Genomic DNA, 7,238 nt, shown 5'->3' on the forward strand with positions numbered 1-7,238 from the left:
AGGTAGTTCATGATAGTTTTGAACTCAAGATCCTCCTGCCTCAGTCTCTCAAGGGCTGGGATTATACATATGTGCCACCATACCTAGCTTCACAGATAAAAGTACATGACAAGATGCTGAATATCGTGAGTCTGTGTCCTAGTTTACTTTCTCTTGCTGTGTTTAATACCATGACCAAAAACAATCTGGGGAGGATTACATCTTCCAGGTTGCAGTCCATCATCAAGGCAGGAGCATGCAACAGAAATCACCAACAAAATGTTGCTTCCTGGCTAGTTCTCAAGCTCATTTTCAGCACCTTTCTTATAGTCCAGACCTACCTGCCTAGGCATGGTACCACCCACAGTGCACTGGGCCCTCCTACATTAATTACCAGTTGAGAAAACACACCCACAGACCAATCTGATGGAGACAATTCCTCTATTGACTCTCCCTCTTCCCAGGTTTTGCCAACAAAGACTAGTCATCACAGTAAGTAAGGAAACACAGTTTAAAGTCACTTGCTAAACGTGTGTCACAAATGGAATTCTCGCCAGGCAGTGGTGCTGCACAACTTTAATCCCAGCACTCGGGAGGAAGAGGCAGGCAGATCTCTGTGAGTTTGAGGCCAGCCTGGGCTACAGAGTGAGTTCCAGGAAAGGCTCCAAAGCTACACAGAGAAACCCTGTCTCAAAAAACTAAAGCAAAAAAGGAATTCTCATAAATTTCTGCCAGAAATGTAGAGTAGTATAAAGCTTTTTCAAATGTCTTTTACTTTATTCTGAAAACTAATTCCTTCTAGCCTTACCATTGCCCTCATAGGCATTTCTCCAAAAGAAACCACCATTGTCCTATACAAAATCTCACAAACTGACATTCCTTATAGTTTCATTTAAAACAACTAACATTGAGGAACACGTAAATGTCTATCAACAAACTAATAAACCCATTACGACATGTCTGCCAGGAGGAGGCTGTGCAGTATTAGAAGACATGGGCTATGGGTGCCTGCTAAAGGTGTGAATCGAGTTTTGCTGCTGAGTAAGAAAAGCCACCAACAGCCAAAGAGTGTACACATGAATGCACAGCATGTTATTCTACATTACAAGACTGTAGAAAATGCAAACAAGTCTACAAAGGCAGGAGGCAAACTTTTCTGAAAAAAAAAAGAGAGAGAGAGAGATGCATATGAAACATTGGAGACCAATAAGTTTGTTTCTTATTGTAGCTTAAATCTCATTTTGTGTGTTTATATCAGAGTTCAATTTGTAAGTTATAAATCTGAGTGGTTTTATAACACATTGATAATACCCTGATAAAGCTATAAGCAGTGTGTGTTGGGTCAGGGGGAGAACACTAATAACAACAGCAACAACAAAAAACAACTATTTTTGTCTTAACTTTGACTTCAAAATATGCAGGAAGACTTTTTAGATTTTAAAATAGACAGATTTACTCTCAACTACTGAGTCCAGAAGCTGGGGATGTTGCTCACTTGGTGGAGGACTTGTCTTGCATGCGGGAAGCTCTGCATACAATCTTCAGCTCTGAATGTTGTGGTGGCACAGGCATGAAACCCTACAATGGGGAAGCTGAAGGAGGAGACTCTGGAATGTAGCCACCCTCAGCTACATAGCAAGCTTGAGGATATGCCTGAGCTACATGAGACCCTGACTCAAAAAAAAAAAAAAAAATAGAATAAAATAAAATCGAGGTTTTTGTTTTGATTTTCTTGCTGTTTTTCTATGTTGGGTATTGAACACAAGCATTCCGCCACTGAGCTACCTCCCCAGCTTAGGTAATAACTTGTTATGGTAACAAGTTAGTTACTACTTGTTTTAAGTTCATCCTACATGTGGAGAAATACACAGTGTTGAAATAGATTAAAAAGCCAAATTACTTAAAGAGAGCAGTAAACATATACAATGGCCGAAAGTGATGGTTTTAGGGAGAATTACCCTCACATCTGCTCCTTATTCATTCTCAACAGAGACCCAGCCTGTTTTAAAGAGCCACTTAAAGCACAGTGCTTGTTACACATTTAGCAGGAGTCTGGGGCCATCGTGTGGTGATATCAAAGAATGCAAATGCCAGATGCTTCTAAGTTAGAGAAGATAGGCTGGAAGTTTGGGGCCTGTCAGTGGGTGTACTTACCTAAAGACAGCAAAGCATGGCCAGTTGGATAGAAAGATGAGTGCTTCTCAAGTACTTCTATGCATAAGAATTGCTTGTGGAGTTGTGTTTAAAGAAAGAAAGAAGAGGTTGGGGCTGGGACTTAGGTTCTACTCAACACAAACCTGGGACTGCTGGATGCAGACCACAGAACATGCTCTGGGTTGCAAAGATTTAGAAGGCAGTAAAGAGAAATAAACATGAATTCAAAAGGGTGGGTTTTAATATTTTGAATTAAATCTGAACAATAATTTCATGTTATATAGTGTCCATAGACACAATGAAAAACTAGTCTTGTCACCTAAGAGAAGCACTGGAGACATCCAGCAGTGGAAATTCAGGGGCTCTGAAACTAGTGGTTTGCAATTCACCAGACAGATGCTGCAAAAGTTAATAAAGCCCAAGTTAGTTAGGCCAGGGTTTTGTTTACTCAATACACTGTGGAGGCCCAAATTACTCAGGTCCAAGAATCTGAGCTTGCTTTACCCAGCAGGGCTGCATAAGGGGATGCTTTGACCACGGGCGTGGTTACCACATGTTTGGAAGGGTCTACATTTGGCTATGCAATGTGCTTTGATCTAGCAAGGGGGAGGTCTTTTGCCCCACCCCTTGGCATTGTTATAAAAATCCCTTTTGAATAAATGGAAAAGGCTGTTGACCCAGGTCCTCCCGAAGCTATTCTGTCCTTCTGTCTTTCTCCTCTTCGCTATCTTTCTAATATTTTTTTATCCCTCTCTCCTCCTCATAGGAACCCTTGAAAATGTGGGAGCTGGCCTTCCACAACACACCAGGCATGATGACACTCATGCAAGACACTTATTTGAAATTGGCATGCTCTTGTTCTCCAAATCCCAAATCAGCTGGCTGGGGAATAAAGGAATGGAAACATCCCAGTAGTTTCCATAATATTCAGAAGGAGAAGGATGAGGGGATGGCTGTTGGTAAAGTGCCACACAAACACTAAGACCTGAGTTTGAGCTCCAGAACTGTCTTAACACCAAGTGCCCTGGATCCAAGCCGCAGTGTGTGGCAGTGTAGGAACCAGCTTCCCCAGGCTCTGATATTGCCCACTACCAGCTCTTGGCCAGGCATAATGGTATCCTCAGTATCCCCGGATACAACAATGTCTGCCTTTCTATATGAGCCAGTGCCTGAAATTGGTGTTTGATATTTTATTTGTGTTGGAAATGTGGTGATATTTTATTTGTATGTTAATAAATAAAGTTTGCCTGGAGATCAGAGGCCATAGTCAGCCATAAACAGAAGTCAGGTGGTGGTAGCACATGCCCTTAATCTGATCACATGGCAGGCAGAATTTCTCAAGAACACAGCCAAGCGTGGTGACACATGACTTTAATCCCAGTACCAACCATAGAGACCTGGAGGTCTGTATAGACAGGCAGTGACAAGAAAGTGAGGTGGCTGGGCTTAGAGCCAATGAGAAGGCAGAACAGCAAGGCAATAAAGGTGCAGATTGGACAGAAAGAAGCTGGTCCGGTTCTCTTGGGAAGCTATGGCACTGTGGTGAGCTAAGGTTAGCTGGTGACTCTCACTATTTCTCTGATCTCTGTGGCTTTCCCCCCTATATTTGGCTCTGTGTTTCTTATTTAATAAGATTGTTTAGAAATTTATCTATAGGTGTTGGTGCCTATGGGACAATATACAAGGCTCATGATCTCCACAGTGGCCACTTTGTGGCCCTCAAGAATATGAAAGTCCCTAGTGGAAGAGAAAGAGGGAGGGGGTCTTCCATCATCATCGTTTGTGAGTTGCCCTTACTGAGGAGATAGGAGGCTTTTGAGCATACCAACAATTGTTGGGCTAGTGATGGATGTTTGTGCTACTTCTCAAACTGACCAAGAGATCAAGGTGACCCTACTACCTGAGCATATAGAGCAGGACCTGAAGACATATCTGGACAAGGCATTCCCCCCATGCTTTCCAGTTAAGACCATCAGTGACCTGATGCATCAGTTTCTAAGAGGCCTGGATTTGCTTCATGTGAATTACATTGTTCACCAAGACCTAAAGCCAGAGAACATTCTGGTGACTGATGACAATCAGTGGGTCAATCAAGCCACCTCACTTAGACCTAGCCAGAATCTATAACTCCCAGAGGGCCCACAGCATGGTACCAAGCTCCTGAAATTTTTCTGTGCAATTCCTATGGACATGTACAGTGTTGGGCATCTCTTTTCGAAATGATTAAGGTAACGCCATCCTGTCCTGACTTAATTTTGTGCCTGCCTGGTCATTTCTCAGCTTTCCACCCCCAACAGTCACTTTCACATTGGTGCCACTTCTGGGACCGTCTATGACCTTGACCATGGTTCAAAATTATTATGTACTATCTGGAAGATACCAAAAGAAAGCACATAATACTAGGCAATGCTAAATCTCTCACTAATATAACCAACACATACATCTCAAGCACTAATGTAATTATGGTTTTGCCTTTAAAAAGCTGTACTCCTGATGTTGTACACCAAGAGATTTTCCTGAGGTAAGAACCTGCTTTTGGTCTGTCCATTAATAAAGGAATCAACACATTTTGTTGGCTTAATCAGCATGGTTGTCAGTAACTGTATAGCACAGATCATTTCATTTTGAGGCCCCAGCGAGATCCTAACCATGCACAGGATTCAGCCTAGCTCCTGGTATTCCTGGTCAGGGAGGTACCCCTGACAAATGTTCTCGGGCTCCACTCTTTTCACTGAGTCCAGAGAGGTCTGGAATGACAACCATTTTCCCAAACAAGAAAATAGAGTTCTTCTGAAACTCCTAAGAACTAAGTCTATATACTGAATCTAGTTCTAATTCTAGTTAAAGAGGGATAGTCTCAAGGAAGTCTCCTTGAGATTAGAGGGATTCTTTTGGCAGGGAGCCCTCTTCTTGGTTTAGAAATAAAAAAATTCTCACTGAAAATACTCCACACTAAGTTGGGACACCAGTAGCGGAGGATGTGATAGCCTGATGTGTAGCTAGAGTTTTCCTGCCTGGCCCACAGTCAGGACAAATCTCTGTCACCCGCCAGTCCCACAACCGCTCAGACCCAACCAAGTAAACACAGAGACTTATATTGGTTACAAGCTGTATGGCCGTGGCAGGCTTCTTGCTAACTGTTCTTACAGCTTAAATTAATCCATTTCTATAAATCTATACCTTGCCACGTGGCTCGTGGCTTACCGGCATCTTCACATGCTGTTTCTCATCATGGCAGTTGGCCGTGTCTCTCTGACTCAGTCTTCCACTTCCCAGCTTTATTCTCCTCCTTGTCCCGCCTATACTTTCTGCCTAGCCAATGGCCAATCAGTGTTTTATTTATTGACTAATCAGCAACACATTTGACATACAGACCATCCCACAGCACTGATGCTGCTGCTTATGAGTGATAAGGGTCCAGCAATAGCACATAAGTCAAATGCTAGACTGGAAATTGAACCCAATATCAAGCAGCTATTAGAAGCCAACATCCTTACCCCATGTCAATCGTCTTGGAATCTGCCTTTCCTGCCTGTATATAAACTAGGGACCTCAGGTTATTAGTCAGTCCAAGATCTCCAGAAGGGAGATAAATGGACTCAAATCATGCATCCTACTGATCCAAATCTGTATACTTTGCTCAGTCTTCCCACATCAGACTACCTGGTCTACACAGTCCTTGAACTGAAGGATGTTTTCTTCTCCACTCCGCTGGTGCCAGTGAGCCAGCCCATGTTTGACATTTAATGGACTGATTCAATATCCAATAAGGCTAGCCAGCTAACCTGGACATGACTATCCCAAGGTTTCAAAAATTCCCACACACTCTCTGGAGAAGCATTACAAAAAGACTTAACAGGTCTCATTGTGTCATACCCTAATTCAATTCTGCTCCAGTATGTGGATGATCTTCTATGGTATCAGCCAACACTAACACCTGTTTGAGAGACACAAAAGATTTACTCCAGTTGTTCCAGACATTGGGATATTGTGTCTCCATGACAAACAGAGGTCTCCTATCTGGGATACAAGCTTGTTCAATGTAGGAAAACTTTCAATGCTACAGGGAGGAAGCCATCCCCTGGATCCTTACTTCACAAACAGGCAGGAGTTTTCCTAGGAGCAGCAGAATATTAGAGGTTCTGGATTCCTGAGTTTGCTGAAATAGCCCAGCCCTTATTTTCTGCCATAGTGCAAGACCAGTCTTTGAAGTGGACTTTCCGAAACAAGCTTTCTGAAAACTAAAGCAGATTCTAACCCAAGCCCTAGTTTTAGCTACCAGATGTCACTAAACCATTCCACCTTTTCATCTATGAGACTGGGGCATTGCAAAGGACATTTTGACTCAGACCCTGAAAACCCAGCAGAGGCCTGTAGCATGTCTGTCCAAGTGTCTGGACCTGGTGGCCCCCTGTTGGCCACACTGTTTGCATGCCTTGGTCGTAACTGCTATAGTGGTGAATAAAGCTGACAAGCTCCCCCTGGACCAGAACCTGATTTTAACAACTCCTTGTGCTATGGGAATCCCAAGAGGGGCAGATGGCTGGTGGATGTCAAATGCCCGCATCACTCAGTACCAGAGCCTGTTGCTTGATCAGGTCTGTCTCACTTTTGCTGCTTTATAATGTCTCAACCCTGTGACATTGATGCCCGATGACAACCCTGAAGTTCCTCTCCATGACTGTGAGGACTCATTGAACATTTCTCAGGACAGTCACCCAACCTCCAGGACACTTCTCTTCATGAGGCATAGGCCAGTCTGTTTACCGATGGAAATAGCCTGGTCATCAATAGAGTCAGGAGAGTCAGAGTAACAATAGCTACCCAATGGGCCACCATATAGACACAAGCCTTGCCACAGGGCACATTGGCCCAAGGGTAGAGCTGATTGCTCTCACTCAAGCCTTACACTGGGGAAGGAACAAATGAGTGAACATTTATACAGAAGCAGGTATGCCTTTGCTACCCTTCATGTCCACACCATGATTTATAAGGAGAGAGGCCTACTTATTGAGTGCTGGGGAAAAAAAAGAGGAAATTCTTGGTTTCCTGTGGGGGGCCTACCCATTTCTCTGTGGGAGGCCTGCTCCCACTTTTCCCCAGGG

General features: G+C 43.5%; 1 pseudogene; it reads left to right on the forward strand.

Moving 5' to 3' along the window:
* The first annotated feature begins 3,274 nt into the window (after positions 1 to 3,274).
* On the forward strand, positions 3,275 to 4,297 carry LOC128104528 (cyclin-dependent kinase 4-like; annotated as a pseudogene).
* The last annotated feature ends 2,941 nt before the right edge of the window (positions 4,298 to 7,238 follow it).

Source organism: Peromyscus californicus, unplaced genomic scaffold (genome assembly GCF_007827085.1).
Source record: "Peromyscus californicus insignis strain IS unplaced genomic scaffold, ASM782708v3 Scaffold_8__1_contigs__length_139910024, whole genome shotgun sequence".
Classification (NCBI taxonomy): Eukaryota; Metazoa; Chordata; class Mammalia; order Rodentia; family Cricetidae; genus Peromyscus; species Peromyscus californicus.